Source organism: Mus musculus, chromosome 10 (assembly GCF_000001635.26).
Source record: "Mus musculus strain C57BL/6J chromosome 10, GRCm38.p6 C57BL/6J".
Lineage (NCBI taxonomy): Eukaryota > Metazoa > Chordata > Mammalia > Rodentia > Muridae > Mus > Mus musculus.
Genome location: NC_000076.6, coordinates 101,676,471 through 101,694,264, shown reverse-complemented (window position 1 = coordinate 101,694,264; position 17,794 = coordinate 101,676,471). Strand labels below are relative to the sequence as shown.

The 17,794-nt window shown below is 37.0% G+C and overlaps 1 protein-coding gene across 4 annotated transcripts in view; it reads right to left on the bottom strand.

Moving 5' to 3' along the window:
- The window catches only part of Mgat4c (MGAT4 family, member C), a 710,365-nt gene extending 697,587 nt beyond the window's left edge, over nucleotides 1-12,778 (bottom strand). For 3 of the 4 annotated variants that reach the window (XM_006514002.1, XM_006514003.1, NM_001205098.1), the window contains exon 1: nucleotides 12,315-12,778. The gene's annotated coding sequence lies outside the window, so the exon portion shown is untranslated. The remainder of the gene's footprint in view (nucleotides 1-12,314) is intronic. The other variant, XM_030245235.1, reaches the window with a different exon arrangement.
- Nucleotides 12,779-17,794: the final 5,016 nt, after the last annotated feature.

The window sequence follows — 17,794 nt, the reverse complement described above, 5'->3', positions numbered from 1 at the left end:
CCTCCAAAACTGTGGGTTTCCACGTTAGTATCTAGGCAAATATAATTCATCCATAACATTTACTATCTATCCACATACAGAAAGTAACACTCACTGGCATTTAAAAAAAAACTGATGAAAATATGCCTGATAAACAAGCTTTTGTATATCCTTAGAAATTTGTTTGCCATTATTCATGAATTGATAGACCCAATAATCTGAAAAACCTGTTTTCCTACTAAGAGTTTGGTTAAGTTATTTCACATCTGATAGGGTTTATCCTTTTTGTCTGGAATGATTTAATTTCTTTTAAAAAGATGAATAGTGTTCTGCTTTGTATATAACATAGTTCCTTTCTCTCCCTCCTCCATTGGGGGCCTTGTGCTTGCAACACTATAGGTGGAACAACAATATAAACTAAGAGTACCCCCGGAGCTCATGTCTCTAGCTGCATAAGTATCAGAAGATGGCCTAATCGGCCATCATTGGGAAGAGAGGCCCCTTGGTCTTGCAAACTTTATATGCCTCAGTACGGGGGAACACCAGGGCCAGGTGGGTAGGGGAGTTGGTGGGAGGGTCTGGGGGACTTTAGGGATAGCATTTGAAATGTAAATGAAGAAAATACATAATTAAAAAAAAAACATTGTTCCTTGATCTTTCACCACTATGTGAATACTTTGTGTGTTTGTAAACCATGCATCCAAAACAAAGTTAATCAACAACAAGAAAGCATTGTTGAAGGAAAATTCACCTTGAGGTATTGGGGACCAGGTTAGTCTGTTTAAAATCATGTTTGTATCAAAAGTGTTGAGTTAGTGTATCTAAATATCTAGCTGGAGTTAGCAGAAACAGAAGAAATAATTTTGTAAGACTCTAGACCCTAATAGAAGGCAACACATAAGTCAAAGAAACTCAAGCCTACGGCACACCTCAAACTGACAGTGTAATGAACCATGCTATCCATGGGCCTAGGACACACCTCTAACTGACAATGTGATGAACCGCACTATCCATGGACCTAGGACACACCTCTAACTGACAATGTGATGAACCACACTATCCATGGGTACTTACCGTACTTACCAGAATAGCACTTTAGAAAAATATTTTGTAACATATCATTATTAACTTAACATCAGTCTATGGATATTTACCCACTAACAAATTTTCATAGATATGGAAACAAATAGAGCACTGGATGAAATTAGAACATGATACTAAGAATCGTTATAACCAAAAGCTGGTTCTTTGAGAAAATCAACAATATAGATAAAACCTTAGACAAACTCACTAAAGGACACAGAGACAGTATCCAAAATAACAAAATCAGAAATGGAAAAGGGAGACATAACAATAGAAACTGAGGAAATTAAAAAAAAAATCATCAGATTCTACTACAAAAGTCTATACTCAGTAAAAGTGGAAAATCTATATGAAATTAATGCCATGTTCCGAAGTTAACTCAAGAACAGGTGAACTATCTAAACAGTCCCATAACACCTAAGGAGATAGAAGCAGTCACTAAAATCCTCCCAAACAGGGGGCGGGGGGACCAGGGACAGATGCTTTTAATGCAGAACTCCATCAGATCTTCAAAGAAAAGCTAATACCAACACTCCTTAAACTAATCCATAAAATAGAAACATAAGAACACTATCTAATTCATTCTATGAAGCCGCAGTTACTCTGATGTCTAAACCACACAAAGACCCAATACAAAAGACAAATTCTCTTATTTCTCTTATGAATATCAATGCAAAAATACTCAATAAAAGTCTCACAAGCCAATTCCAAGAACACATCAAAACCCTAATTCCCCACAATGAGGTAGGCCTCATCTCAGGACTGCAGGGATGGTTCAATATGGTATGGTTCAATACGTGAAAATCCATTAACATAATCCACTATATAAAAAATTCAAAGAAGAAAATCACATGATCATCTCATTAGATGCTGAAAAAAGCATTTGACAAAATACAACTCTTTATATTAAAATATTGGAGAGATCAGAAATTTAAGGTCCATACAGAAACATAAAAAAGGCAATATACAGCAAAGAAACAGCCAAAATCAAATTAAATGTAGAGAAACTTGAAGCAATCCCACTAAAATCAGGGACAAGACAAGGCTTCCTACTCTTTCCCTATCTATTCAATGTAGTACTAGAAGACAAAAAAGACAACAAAAGGAGATCAAGGGGATACAAATTGGAAAAGAAGTGAAAGTATCACTATTTGTTGATGATATGATGTTATTCATAAATGACCCCAAAAATTTACCAGAAAACTTCTACAGCTGAGAATCAATTTTAGCAAATTGTCTGGATACAAAATGAACTCAAACAAATCAGTAGCTTTCCTTTATACAAATGAAAAACAGGATGAGAAAGAAAATAGGAAAATAACACCCATCACAATAATCACAAATAATATAAAATATCTTGTCACAACTCTAACCAAACAACTGAATGATCTGTATGGCAAGAACTTCAAGTCTCTGAAGAAAGAAATCGAAAAAGACCTCAGAAAATGGAAAGATGCCCATGCTTATTGATAGGTAGGTTTAATATAGAGAAAAATGGCCATCTTTCCAAAAGGAATCTATATATTCAACAGAATCCCCATAAAAATTAGAACACAATTCTTTCCATCCTTGGAAAAAGCAATTCTTAAATTCATATGGAAAAATAAAGACCCAAAAAATACAAACAGAAAAAAAAAAAAAACAGGATAGAAAGAAAAATTCTCAACAATAAAAGAACTTTTGGGGAAATAACCATCCCTGACCTCAAGCTGTACTACAGAGCAATAGTGATAAAAACAGCATAATATTGGTACAGAGACAGAGAGTTTGATCAATGGAATAGAACTGATGACCTAGAATTAAACCCAAACACTTATAGACACTTCAAAATGGACAAAGAAGTAAAAAACAAAATAAAAAATGAAAGCATCTTCAGTAAATGGTGCTGGTCAAACTGGCAGCCTGTACACAGAAAAATTAAAATAGATCCATACTTATCTCCTTACACAAACCTCAAGTCCAAGTGGATGAACGGCTTCAACATAAAACCAGATACACTGAATGGATTAGAAAAGAAAGTGGGAAAGAGCCTCAAACTCATTGGCACAGGGGAAAATTTTCCAGCATAGAACTCCAATGGCTCAGGCACTAAGATCAACAAATGATAAGTGGTACCACATGATATTGAAAATTTTCTGTAAGGCAGAAGACACAGTCAATAAGACAAATTGGCAACCTACAGAATGGGGGGAAATATTCACTAGACCCACATCCCATAGAAGGCTAATATCCAAAATATATAAAGAACTCAATAATCTAACCTCCCCAAAACCAAATAATGTAATTAAAAATGGGGTACAGAGGTAAACAGAGAATTCACAACACAAGAATCTCCAACAGCTGAGAAGCACCTCAAGAAATGTTTAAAGTCTGTAGTCATCAAGGAAATGCAAATAAAATGACCCTGAGATTACACCTCACACCAATAGAATGGCTAAAATAAAAAACTCAGGTGATAGCAGATGCTGGAGAGGATGTGGAGAAAAAGGAATACTCCTCCATTGCTGGTCAGATTGCAAGCTGGTATAACCACTCTGGAAATCAGTCTGGTGGCTTCTCTGAAAATTGGAGATGGTTCTACCCAAAGACCCAACTATACCACTCCTGGACCTACACCCAAAAGATGCCACACTATACCACAAGAACACATGGTCCACTATGTTCATGGCATCTTTATTAATAATATTCTGAAGCTAGAATCCCAGATGTTCCTCAATTAAACAAAGTATACAAAAAATATGGTTCATTTAAACAATGTAATGCTATTCTGCTATTAAGAATGAGGGCATCATAAATTCTGCAGGCAAATGGGTTGAACTAGAAAATATCATCCTGAGTGAGGTAACCCAGACCCAAGGTACATGTATGGTATGCCGTCCCTAATAAGTGGATATTAGGAAAAAAAATACCCATGACACAACCCACAGATCTTAAATCTTAAGAAGTTTAACAAGCAGAAAGGCCCAAGTGAATGGCTTTCCATCCCACTTAGAAATGAGAAGAAAATAATCATGGCAGGCAGAGGGAGGTAGGAACCTAGGTGGGCAAGGAGAGGGGAAATGAGAACAGGATCAGGTATAGGGGGTGGTGCAGGAGAGAAGCCCAGAGGGCCTGCAGAAGGAATGGAAATATGTAACCTTGAGGGGTGGGAGGTGGTGGGAGAACCTCTAGAAAGTACCAAAGACCTGGGAGATGAGAGACTCTCGAACTTAATGGAGATAGCCTTAGCTGAAATGCCCAAAAGTGCGGAGTGAGAATTCTAAGAGTCCACCTGTAGTAGATAGACAGGACCACAAGTCGAGGGACAGGTTAACCCACACTCAAAATTTCTGACGCAGAATTGTTCCTGTCTAACAGAATTGCAGGGACAAAAATGGAGAAGATACTGAAGGGACAGTGATCCAGTGACCGGCCCAACTTGGAATATTTCTCATGAGGTAGGGAGCAGGGGGGTGGGATGAGGTGGGGCAAAGACCTGACACTATTACTGATGCTGTGAAGTGCTTACAGACAGGGGCCTAGCATGGCTGTTATCTGAGAGGCCCTGCCTTCAGCTGATTGAGACATGCAAATATTTACACCCAAGCATTGGACTAAATGAAATTGGGATCCCCTATGGTTGAATTGAGTCAAGGAATGAAGAAGCTGAAGGGGAGGGCAACCACATAGGAAGACCAGAAGTCACAAATAACCTGGACTCCAGGGAGTGCCCAGAAACTGAACCACCAACCAGGCAACATACAGAAACTGGTTGGAGGCCCAAGGCACATATATACCAGAGGATTGCCTGGTCTGCTCTAGAGAGAATTGAGACTTCAGGGGTAGGGGAGGGCTGTGGAAAGGGAGCATCCTCATGGAAATAGGGTGGAGGAGGAGGAATGAGACTGGGGGGGGGTGGCAACAGCTGAATAGTAAATTAATAAAATTAAATTAAAAGAGCATGGTATTGATACAGAGACAGGCACATTGGTCAATGGAATAGGACTGAAGAACCTGAAATAAAACCACACACTTATGGACACTTGATCTTTGACAAAGAAGCCAAAAATATACAGTGGAAAAAGGAAAGCATCTTTTATAAATGGTGCTGGTCAAACTGGCTGTCTGTATGTAGAAAAATGAAAACAGATCCATATTTGTCACCTTGCACAAAGCTCAAGTCCAAGTGGATCAAGGACCTCAACATAACATCAGATACAATGAATCTAATAAAAGAGAAAGTGGAAAAGAGTCATGAACAAAATGACACAAGGAAATTCCCTAAACAGAACTCCAATAGCTCATGCACTAAGATCAAGAATTGATAAACTGGACCTCATGAAACTGGAAAGCCTCTGTAAGGCAAAGAACATAGTCAATAAGACAAATTGGCAACCTACAGATTGGGAAAAAAAACTTCACTAACCCCACATCCAATAGAGAGCTAATATCCAAAATATATAAAGAACTCAAGAAGGCAATCAAAAACAAACAAACAAACAAACTAAAACAAAACAAAAATAAAAACCAAAACCAAAAACACAAACAACCCAATCAAAAAATAGGGTGTAGAACTAAACAGAGAATTCACAATTGAAGAATCTCAAATGGCTGAGAAGCACCTAAATAAATGTTCAAAGTCCTTAGTGATCAGAGAAATGCAAATCAAAACTATCCTGGATATTCCACCTTTACACCAATCAGAATGGCTAAGATCAAATCCTCAGGTGACCACACATGTTGGAGAGGATGTGGAGAAAGAGGAACACTCCTCCATTGCTGGTGGGATTGCAAACTGGTACAACCACTCTGGAAATCAGTCAGGCGGTTCCTCCGAAAATTGGAAATTGATCTATCTGAAGACTCAGCTATACCACTCTTGGGAATATACCCAAAAGATGCTCCACCATGCCACAGGGGCACCTGTACCATTGTGTTCATAGCAGCCTTGTTTGTGATCTCCTGAATCTGGGGAAAAAACAGATGCCCCAGGATAGAAGGGTGAATACATAAAATGTGACTCATTAACACAACGGAATACTACTCAGCTATTAAGCATGAGGACCTCCTGACTTTTGCAGGCAAATGGATGGAACTAGAAATTACCATCCTGAGTGAGGTAACTCAGACCCAAAAATTAAAGAATTAATAAAAATTTATAAATTTGAGACTCAGGAAGACATAATGCACAAATTTCATGGATGTTTGGAGGAGTGAGGTCATATATTGTTTTGTGATGAAAGCATGGGAGGCATTTGCAGTTTAAGTTAGTATTGGCAATGGTGATATAAAGAAACTGAATACTAAACTGAAACAATATTAACAATATTGCCAGTATGTGCTACACTGATGTCCAAGTATCAGTAGAGTTAGAATATAGTATGAACTTCTTGCATCTATGATCCCTAGTAATTATCTTGTTACTCAAGCTACAAAATCCCAATAACAGACAGTATGCTATCCCACCTCTCTACATAACAGGATATTAAATAAATTTTCCAAGAACGCTGAATATGTAAGGTACCTAAGAATCAGACACGCATATTTCCAGTAACTCTGAGACCCAACTGAAGGCAGTTCTACCCTGGACTAGTGACATAGTCATGATTAGCATGTACCTAAATCTTCACATTTAACAATACTATTCTTATTAAAACGCATGAAACTGAGAACTTGATAAATGGTGTAGGAGACTGTCATTTGGACAAAGCAGCAGGCTACAGAAGAGGAAAATATTTTTAACAATTACACATCCAATAGAGGATTATTATCCAAAATATATAAATTGAAAATCTAGATATCCAAAAAAATCCCAATTTTAAAATGGGGTACAGATATAAACAAAAATATTCTCTAATGACAAAATACAAATGTGAAATTTTGAAGTATATGTTCAACAAACTTCACCATCAGAAAAATGCAAATCAACATTACTATGCCCTGTCACCTTACACTCCTCAGAATGGCTAAGAATAAACCACACAAACAAACAAACAAAGGAAAAAACACAAAAACCTGAAAAACTGAAATTTATCCATTGCTGGTGTAAATACAAGTTCATTGAGATACGATGACAATCTTTTTGGAAGTTCCTCAGGAATATTTGTACCAATGAGCCTCAAGATGCAGGTATACTGCTCTAGGGCATATACACAGCTCTAGGGCATGTACACAAAATTTACATCATCCTACAAAGGGGATATTTCATTAACTATGTTAATTGCTGTGCTATGCAGAGTATGTAAATTTTGGAAGTGATCTAGAAGCCACTCAGCAAATGAATGGCTTCAAAAAATGCAACTCTGGTAGTAAAATAACACAATGGAGTATTACTCAGCTGATAAAACAAATCGACCTAGACACTTGCAGGTAAATGGATATAACAGGAAATAATGACCCTGAGTGAAGTGTTTGAGACTCAGGCAGACAAATATGGTATGTACCCCCATATATGTGGATATTAGCTCTGAAGGCAATTATAATCATGCTATAACCCATAGAAACACAGAGGTTAGTTATAGAATAAAGGATGAGGATGAACAGATAGATCATACTAGGAAAGGAAAATATAATAATTACGGATGGATATGGTAGTGTCTAGAACAGGAGGATTAAGTGATGAAGACAAGAGAAAGACTCTTAAATTTAAGGATTGTTTGAAGAGTAGTGTGGAAACAAAGTAATAGAAACTTGCTAAAATATACACATATATTAAAACAATCTAAATGCACTCACTAAATAATGTAGGAGACAGAGACTCAGCTGAGCATTTCGTGTCATCGAGTGAAATTATCAGTACCAAAGGGGTACCATGGAAATCCTTAATTAACCAAGGCTGCTGAGATTTTAGGCTGTTCTCCAGCAAGACTAAACTGAGAGCAATGCTCCTCTGATGGATACACCACCCCACAACCCATTGAAGATGCTGATTCCTACATAGAGCCATCACCCTTACATTCTACTGTATTTAGTGCATGATGCTCCTCTGCTTACTACCCAAAAGAAACACAAATGCCAAAACAGAGACAAATCCCTTGATCTATAGTGGTGTCCTTCCAGAAAGATATGCTTGAACAATGGTGGCACAAAGCTTATGGGAGTCACCGACCAATCGGCGATTTGATTGAGGCCCACTCTATAAGATGTGCCACATACCCAACACTGTTAGGGTGACCAAGAGCTAGAGAAAAGATAGCCCAGAAATCTAAAACCAAATACTACTATTATAAGAATAAACAAATAGATAAACAAATAAGCAGCAATACAATGACTCCTAATCACATTCTGCTATTCGCATAGTTTAGAACTTGCCCAGCCATCAACAGAGAAGCTTCTACCTGAAACGGATGAGAGCAGGCACCTAGACATTATGAAAAGAGTTTGTGATCTTGGAACACTCAACTGGAAAGGGAAGGCTACTATTAAATTTCCTGCCCCAGGGCCCAGGAAATCTTGTGGTAGAGAAGGCAGAAAGAGACCAAGAGCAAGAGGGAATAGAGGATATCAACAAAATACCAGTAAGATTAAAACCTGATATGTACTGACAGAGACTGGGGAAGCATATATTTGATTTACATTAATTCATACAAGGTGTTCTGATTAAAAGTTATGGCTTCCAGTTTAGTGTTTCATTGAGACTCCTGAATGTGTGTGTGTGTGTGTGTTTAAGAGGGTCTCTGACTTCTGATGTGTTAGTTTTGTTTTATCGTATTGTATAATTATTTTTTATTAACAGTTACAAGCCCGTTTTCTTTTATATATATTTGGTTTTTTGAGACAGGGTTTCTCTGTAGCCCTGGTTGTCCTGGAACTCACTTTGTAGACCAGGCTGGCTCAAACTCAGAAATCCACCTGCCTCTGCCTCCCAAGTGCTGGGATTAAAGCCTGTTTTCTAATGAGAAACAGAAAAGTGCTCTATCCAGATGGGAGTGAAGGTGGGGAAAAACCCAGAAGTGTAGAATGAGGGGAATTCATAACCAGGAGGAAAAGAGGAAAAGATCTTTTTTTTTCCAATTAAAGCCAAAATTAGTATTTGCTATTTTTTTCAATGTGGATGCTATTTAGTTTACCTAAAGTTTTAATGTAATACTTTCTTCTTTGCAGGGTAATTTTCTATGCTTGATTTTCTCTAAGCAGCCAGAATATGTAGACATCTCCCTACTAGAACTACTTGCAAAAGAGAATACAAATAAAATGGTTACAAGGTAAAATCTAATGAGCAAGAGGATTTATTGTCTTGTCTTCTGTTGTTATGTCCTTTGGGAAAAGGTACAAGAAAAATGAGCCACAGTTATGTCTGCTTTCCTTGCTAAGTTATGACTGGTATTTTAGCTGTTTGATATTCATATAGAAAGTGCCTGCCAGTTTCTAATCAATTTCTAATTTTATATTTGCATGTGTAATGTTTTGGCACATCTACAAGTACTTTAATACCAAAAGACAAAACACTGTCAATGTTTAATTTCTTACTTAATATAATTATACTATTACAAACACAAAACAACACACATGGATTATTGAGAAAGTGGAGAGTCAAGAATCTTCAGTGGAAACCTAGATATTCCTTACTTAAAAGGCTGTGATAAAATTGCCTTTGAGATGAGTACCATTTATTAGATATTGATTGTGATAGAAGTTTTTGATACTTGAATACATGAACTCCCCAAACAAAATTTTAAAGCTAGATATCATCATTGTATAGACACAACCGAGGCCAGATATATAGAGATAAAGAAACTTAGACAAACTTCCTTACTGTATCTAACGATATTTTTAAATCCTCAATCCAATGTTTCATTCATTATGCTACTTTTACATGTGGGGTATAGTTAAAAGAGGATTTGAAATCTAATAGGTCATCTGCATGTATCCCCCATAACGATATATGCAAGTCACTGACAAACTATTAGACATTTAATACATTATACGTACATAAAAGATCACCCTTCTCTTTGATCCAATTAGAGGCCCTGAAATATTAATAAACTCTTTGACTTAGGACAGAATAGTATTGCATGTTTTCCTACTACATGTTGCGCAGAAGCAGCAAAGCCATCACAAGTACTCAATAAACATTATTTAGTAGCAAATAATAAAATGAAATTACAGTAATATATTTTGCAATGAACTCACCATAAGATGGAATAAAATAACTTTTAGTACTAGAGCAAGAAGCTGAGCCTATTTAAATATCTGGGTAAGTAAATGTGGCTTATGGGAAGGCAGAAGGTGCTGGCATGATTGTAATTTAAAAAAAGGTTAACATGAGGTCAGGGTGATAAGAAAGTTCATTGTAATTTGGAGCTGGTTTTCAGATGTGCTTGGTCCATATAATATTCTAAACAATTAAAAGCATTGTTTAGCTACTATTATATCTTCCTTTTCTCAATGCTGAGATAACTACCTTTTGTTGTATATTGGTACTTTTCAAAAAAATGTGTTGCCTAAAATAACTGTTCTAATGCTCTTTATAACAGAAGCTGAAAATTTTAGGAGAGTCACTGGTTAAAGTAAAATACACATGCTTTGTCCTTAAACATTCATGAGCAATTGAGATACGGAAGCATTTGAGTGCTTTTAGATTCTTTTGTAGATTTAAAGTAGAGCTTTCCATTATTGGTGAAAAAGGAAAAGAACAAACAGACTGCAAATGAGTGGAGAAAGGGGTTCCACAAAAGAGAACAGCTTGCCAAATGGAAGTATCCATGGAGAAACCTCAATTTTAACTCTGATTCTTCATTTCCTCCAAAGGTATGGGGAAGAAAGTACTTAAAAGTGGAGTTTGAGGATTCAATTCTCTTTATGCATTTCGATTTATTCCCCTTTTAGTCCCTTTAAGCATAAGGGGGATTCTCTGAAAGCCACTGTCTTTCTGATTCTCTCTTCTCTCTCTCTCTCTCTCTCTCTCTCTCTCTCTCTCTCTCTCTCTCTCTCTCTCTCTCTCTCTGTCTCTCTCTCTCTCAATCTCTCTCTCTCTCTTTCTCTCTCTCTCTCTTTCTCTCTCTCTCTCTCTCTCTCTCTCTCTCTCTCTCTCTCTCTCTCTCTCACACACACACACACACACACACACATCTTCTTAATACTTTCTGCAATGCTCCAAAAAAAAAGTAGAACCTTTACTAATGACTCCTTCAAAGTCTTCTACCACTTCCTCTTCTAAGTCCATGATTAACCCAGGATGGGTACATAAAGTCTGCGTCCCAGTCCAAACAGAGCAGCTGCTACACTCCACCTCACTGTATATACACCTGCAGTAGTCATACCTGCAAAAGGTTCATAGTCATTTTTCCTTATGGAAAACTACCAGCAACCCAGTAGATTTCACTGAGCCCATTCATGCAGTCAAGAGATGTCAGAATGCATCGAACACTCATAGCACAGTAGTTTCAGAAAATGTCCTCTTGCTTTATAAACTCTGTGATTTCTCTGACACAATCGACATACACATCCTTAACTTTTAGTTAACACACAGAGAGAAGTCATCTTTCCCATTGCAATAGATCTTTGTAAAATAAGCTATTTCACGTAGGTCAAAGCTGCTTCCTCCCTTTTCATTATACCAGTAATTGTTCAGAACTTTGGCAGCTTTTAAAATGTTACTTTACTAAATGCTTTTTCCACCTAAGGGACAGCATGAGAATTTTTATATATTAAGAAAACAATTTTTTTTACAATATATTTGTATTTGTAACAACATAGTAGATAATTTTAATGAATTTCCTTCAAACTCACAAATATTGATCAGCAACACAAAATGTTTCTTTACCATGTTCTCAGAAATACTTCTAGTAGAGTTTGTTTAAATTAAAAAATTTCCATCATTCATATATCTGCATAAATAGCCATGAAAAGCAGCATATTTAGTATCAGCATTCAATAGAAAGTATTTGCCAAGACAGAGAAAATATGACTATTCCAAAATACACAGGCTGGAGCAAGTTTTCAAAGTACGTATTTCCCCTCATTATTGGCTGTAGCTACAAAAGGAAAACCCTCCAGAGAATTAATACGAACTTATTATAATGCAGCCTGCAGCACGGTTTTGTTTTGGTTTTGCTTGTTTTGTGCTGACACAGCAATTTAAAGTATATATTCTTATCTTCAGTAAAGGAATCCTATTATTTCCCATGCAAACATGCAGCAATAAAGTGCCATTACCCAGTCAATACTGACTCCTTAACATCTTTCTCTATTTGCAGGTTTGGATTCCCAGCTCATTAGCTTATTACTTGATAAATAGGAGAGGGTAATGAATTGAGAAAATAACTACGTACCTTCAGAGAAAACCTGCCCGATAACAATAATCCATTAGGAGCCTGGCAATATCCTCTGATCTATTGCCCGCAAAGCTACGACTGGATGGAGAGTTTCATTCCCTGGGCTCAGCTCTCCAGAAGAAAACCAGCACAATTTAAATATTTCTTGGAATGTGACAGCTCTCTAGATCCCCGGTTGCGTTCTGTTCCCCAGGGATGGCAATCTGGTGTTCCTGTGTGCACAGAGCAGTGAAGATGAATTGAAAACGCTTGAGATAAATTAGGAATGGCTAAGTTAAAACTGTCTCTGCTCCAGACTCTCTCATCTGCAGTCTGCAAGCCTGTTTTTCTGTGAAAAAGCTAGATGGCAGGCTGCCTCAGTAAGTTCTTAAGCGACAGAGAGCATTTTCAATGAAGAAAAATTCTCCCATTATCTAAGCTAATGTGACTGCTGCTAAATCTAGTATTTTAAAGTGTCTAGTGGCATGGAATTTATTTGCACTATTGCTTTCCTTCAAACTACAGTCTAGAATCTATACCTTAAAAATATATATAGCTTCATGTGGTAGAAGCAAAGTTTTACTTACAATGAATTTTCTCTCTCTTCTTTTTCTATTTTAATAATAATTTATCTATCCGGTATTTACTCCTTTGTTTCTAAGCATTTTATTATATTTTCTAACACAGAGGCAGTTTTGATTTACATTTTAGTATACAATTATGAAAAATGACATTTTTAGTGACAATCACTTAAGTGGATTCAGTTCCACGAAGAAATATGTAGTTCTCTAATGTCACTCAAAATTCAAAGGGCATAATATAACAAACAAAAAATATCTAATGCTAATAAATAGTTAAAGAAATAAATGTTGTCCCTTTGGACAGAGCCCTAAACATCCCATATTTTTAATAATATTCTGTATTTGAGACATAAAACAGAGTTCTTTTGGTGTCTTAAAACCAAGCAAAGCACCAATGCATTTTAAAATGCACAGATCCATGTCTTAGATTTGTAATATGAGAAGGAATGTAATTTGGAGACAAGGAAGGCATTGAAACTTATGAGAATATTTGCACTTTGAAAATATACCCAGCATCTATGAAACTAATCTTCTGCTTGCTGTGTGTTCTCCTGTGCCAAAGACATGTTTAATGTTTAATATTTGAATGTATGATGTTGCAGCAAATTCTTGGTTCCATTATGGGAATAAGTTTACATATTTGAGGGAAAACAAAAATAAATACAGTTATCTGGAAATCAGGAAAATTGGGTTCCATCAAAATCTTGCCTTTTACTCTCCCAACTATGAAATCATCATAGCTAATATTTCCTGAGGATGGCGTGTGTACTGGAAACATAACATGAGACACTAGAGCTGGATGCTGCCAATTTCTTCTCATCAGGGGCTCTCAGGGAAAAAGATGTCACTGTATACGTGGCTATCAAGCTATGAAAACAGTAAGTGTAATATTAGATTGTTAAGGTTTGGCCCCTTGCACATAACCCAACATGTGCTGATTATTATCTACTTTAAATATCTCTCATCCTTTTCTCCCTCATTCCAACCTTTCTATCATCCACATATCTAAACCAATTTAATTACAAAAGGCATCTATTTGATCTGTTCTGAGTTTCTTGATCATCTTTAAACTTGTTTCATATTCTAAAGTATACAAAAGGGTCTAAAAATAAAAATTATAATCTGTGTTTTCATTTTTACCTGGAGAATAATGCTCTCCATCTTTATAATAATCTGTCAGCCATATGAAGTAATTCCCATTCTTATCTAAAGTCATCAAATAGAAAGCAAGTCTTCTTTTAGTAGCTTTGTATAAGAGCAGGTGATTCTGGAAAAATGGCAGATATTTAGATTAATACAATTGAACAGTAAGCAAACAAATAAAGCTTTACCAAGCCAAAGCTCTAACTAGCTTAGAATGCTTAGTCTGTACAATGTCTTGGGTTCAGTCCCTAGAACCATTAAATAAATACATAGTCTTTACTATGTTGTCAAAAGATGTTCACCAAAGGCACAAACAACTGTCCCTGAGAAGAGAACATGCTTCAAGAAATGATGCTGGAAGAATGGCTCATTGATATGCAATAGAATGAAACCAGACACCCGGACCACTAGTAAGGATGTAACATCAGCCAACTCAAACCATATTAAAATCAAAATACTGTTTATTAAGGGATTCAGTACAATGGAAAACAGTTCACAGAATTAAAGGCAATATTTGCCAAAATCAATGTAACAGACACGTACAATGAAGGAATATATAATGGTAAGTGGGGTGGGTGTTTAGCTTTCTGTGGGAAAGCATACTATGGTTTCCAAGGTTCCAGGAACATCCCAGAAAAGGACGAAGAACTGTACATGATGTAAAGTTGTGCAGTGAAGTACTATCTTCTGAGATTAGCATGTCTGCTACATTCATGTGCTCACAGACGCTGTAATTGCTAATACAGTGAGGGAATTATGCTGAGTCTCTCAACATGCAGACAAATATGTGGAGCTGGGGTCTATCTGAACTCTCCCTTGATATTTCTTGGTTGTAGAAGCAGAGGTAAATGTTTTCAATGGTGAGTTCAATGTGACTTGCCTGAGCTCCTGTCCATACGTCCACACAGGTCTACATTGAGAAGGCTCTGATTAAACTCACTGATTCATAAAACAAAAAGAATTCAGAAAAAGAGGCACAGAGAGCAACTTATTTATAGAAGAGTACAAAAGGTGAGGTGAAAGGAGGATTAACATGTGTGGGGATATGGCTCTAATGGAATGTATGCATATATAAATCCAAAAAACAAACTAATTCCCATCCCATATAGAGAACTACAGCAAGGCAAACAAGAAATCACAGTTAAATAATCTGCTTTAAAAATATATGAAAATACTTTTTGCTATCCTAGGTTTTTTGTTATTCCAGATGAATTTGCATATTGCCCTTTCTAATTCGTTGAAGGATTGAGTTGGAATTTTGATGGGGATTGCATTGAATCTATAGATTGCTTTTGGCAAGATAGCCATTTTTACTATATTGATCCTGCCAATCCATGAGAATAAGGGATCTTTCCATCTTCTGAGATCTTTTTAAAATTCTTTCTTCAGAGACTTGAAGTTCTTATCATACAGATCTTTCACTTCCTTAGTTAGAGTCACGCCAAGGTATTTTATATTATTTGTGACTATTGAGAAGGGTGTTGTTTCGGTAATTTCTTTCTCAGCCTGTTTATCCTTTGTGTAAAGAAAGGCCATTGACTTGTTTGAGTTAATTTTATATCCAGATACTTCATTGAAGCTGTTTACCAGGGTTAGGAGTTCTGTGGTAGAATTTTTGGGTCACTTATATGTACTATCATATCATCTGCAAAAAGTGATATTTTGACTTCTTCCTTTCCAATTTGCATTCCCTTGATCTCCATTTGTTGTCTTATTGCTCTGACTAGGACTTCAAGTACAATGTTGAATAGGTAGGGAGAAAGTGGGCAGCCTTGTCTAGTCCCTGATTTTAGTGGGATTGCATTCAGCTTCTCACCATTTACTTTGATGTTGACTACTGTTTTGCTGTAGATTACTTTTATCATGTTTAGGTATGGGCCTTGAATTCCTGATCTTTCCAAGACTTTTATCATGAATGGGTGTTGGATTTTGTCAAATGCTTTCTTCGCATCTAACAAGATGATCATGTGTTTTTTGTCTTTGAGTTTGTTTATATACTGGATTATGTTGATGGATTTCCATATATTAAAACATCCCTGCATCACTGGGATGAATCCTACTTGGTCAGGATGGATGATTGTTTTGATGTGTTCTTGGATTCGGTTAGTGAGAACTTTATTGAGGATTTTTGCATCGGTATTCATAAGGGAAATTTGTCTGAAGTTCTCTATCTTTGTTGGGTCTTTTTGTGGTTTAGGTATCACAGTAATTGTGGCTTCATAGAATTAGTTGGGTGGTGGAATCACCATGCCTGACCGAAAGCTGTATTACAGAGAAAATGTGATAAAGATTGCATGGTTCTGGTATAGCGAAAGACAAGTAGACCAATGGAATAGAATTGAAGACCCAGAAATGAACCCACACACCTATGGTCACTTGATCTTTGACAAGAGAGCAAAAACCATCCAGTGGAAAAAAGACCGAATTTTCAACAAATGGTGCTGGCACAACTGGCGGTTATCATGTAGAAGAATGCGAATTGATCCATTCCTATCTCCTTATACTGAGGTCAAATCTATGTGGATTAAGGAACTCCACATAAAACCAGAGACACTGAAACTTATAGAGGAGAATGTAGGGAAAAGCCTTGAAGGTATGGGTACAGGGGAAAAATTCCTGAATAGAACAGCAATGGCCTGTGCTGTAAGATTGAGAATCAGCAAATGGGACCCCATAAAATTGCAAAGCTTCTGCAAGGCAAAAGACACCGTCAATAAGACAAAAAGGCCAGCAACAGATTGGGGAAGGATCTTTACCTATCCTAAGTCAGATAGGGGACTAATATCCAATATATAAAAAGAACTCAAGAAGGTGGGTTCCAGAAAATCAAATAACCCCATTAAAAAATGGGACTCAGAGCTAAACATAGAATTCCCAGCTAAGGAATAACGAATGGCTGAGCAGCACCTGAAAAAATGTTCAACATCCTTAATCACCAGGGTAAGGCAAATCAAAACAACCCTGAGATTCCACCTCACACCAGCCAGAATGGCTAAGATCAAAAATTCAGGTGACAGCAGATGCTGGCGAGGATGTGGAGAAAGAGGAACACTTCTCCATTGTTGGTGGGACTGCAAGCTTGTACAACCACTCTGGAAATCAGTCTGGCAGTTCCTCAGAAAAATTGGACATAGTACTACCAGAGTATCACCCAATACCTCTCCTGGGCATATATCCAGAAGATGTTCCAACCTGTAAGAAAGACACATGCTCCACTATGTTCATAGCAGCCTTATTTATAATAGTCAGAAGCTGGAAAGAACCCAGATGCCCCTTAACAGAGGAATTGATACAGAAAATATGGTACATTTATACAATGGAGTACTACTCATCTATTAAAAAGAATGAATTTATGAAATTCCTAGGCAAATGGATGGACCGGGACGACATCATCCTGAGTGAGGGAACCCAATCACAAAAGAACTCGCAAAATATGTACTCAGTGATAAGTGGATATTAGACCAGAATCTTAGAATACCCAATATATAAGATATAATTTGCTAAATACATGAAACTCAAGAAGAACGAAGACCAAAGTGTAGACACTTTGCCCCTTCTTAGAATTGGGAACAAAACACCCATGGAAGGAGTTACAGAGATAAAGTTTGGGGCTGAGACGAAAGGATGGACCATCTAGAGAGTGCCATACCGTGGGATCCATCCCATAATCAGCTTCCAAATGCTGACACCATTGCATACCCTAGCAAGATTTTGCTGAAAGGACCCAGATATGGTTGTCTCTTGTGAGACTATGTCTAGGCCTGGCAAACACAG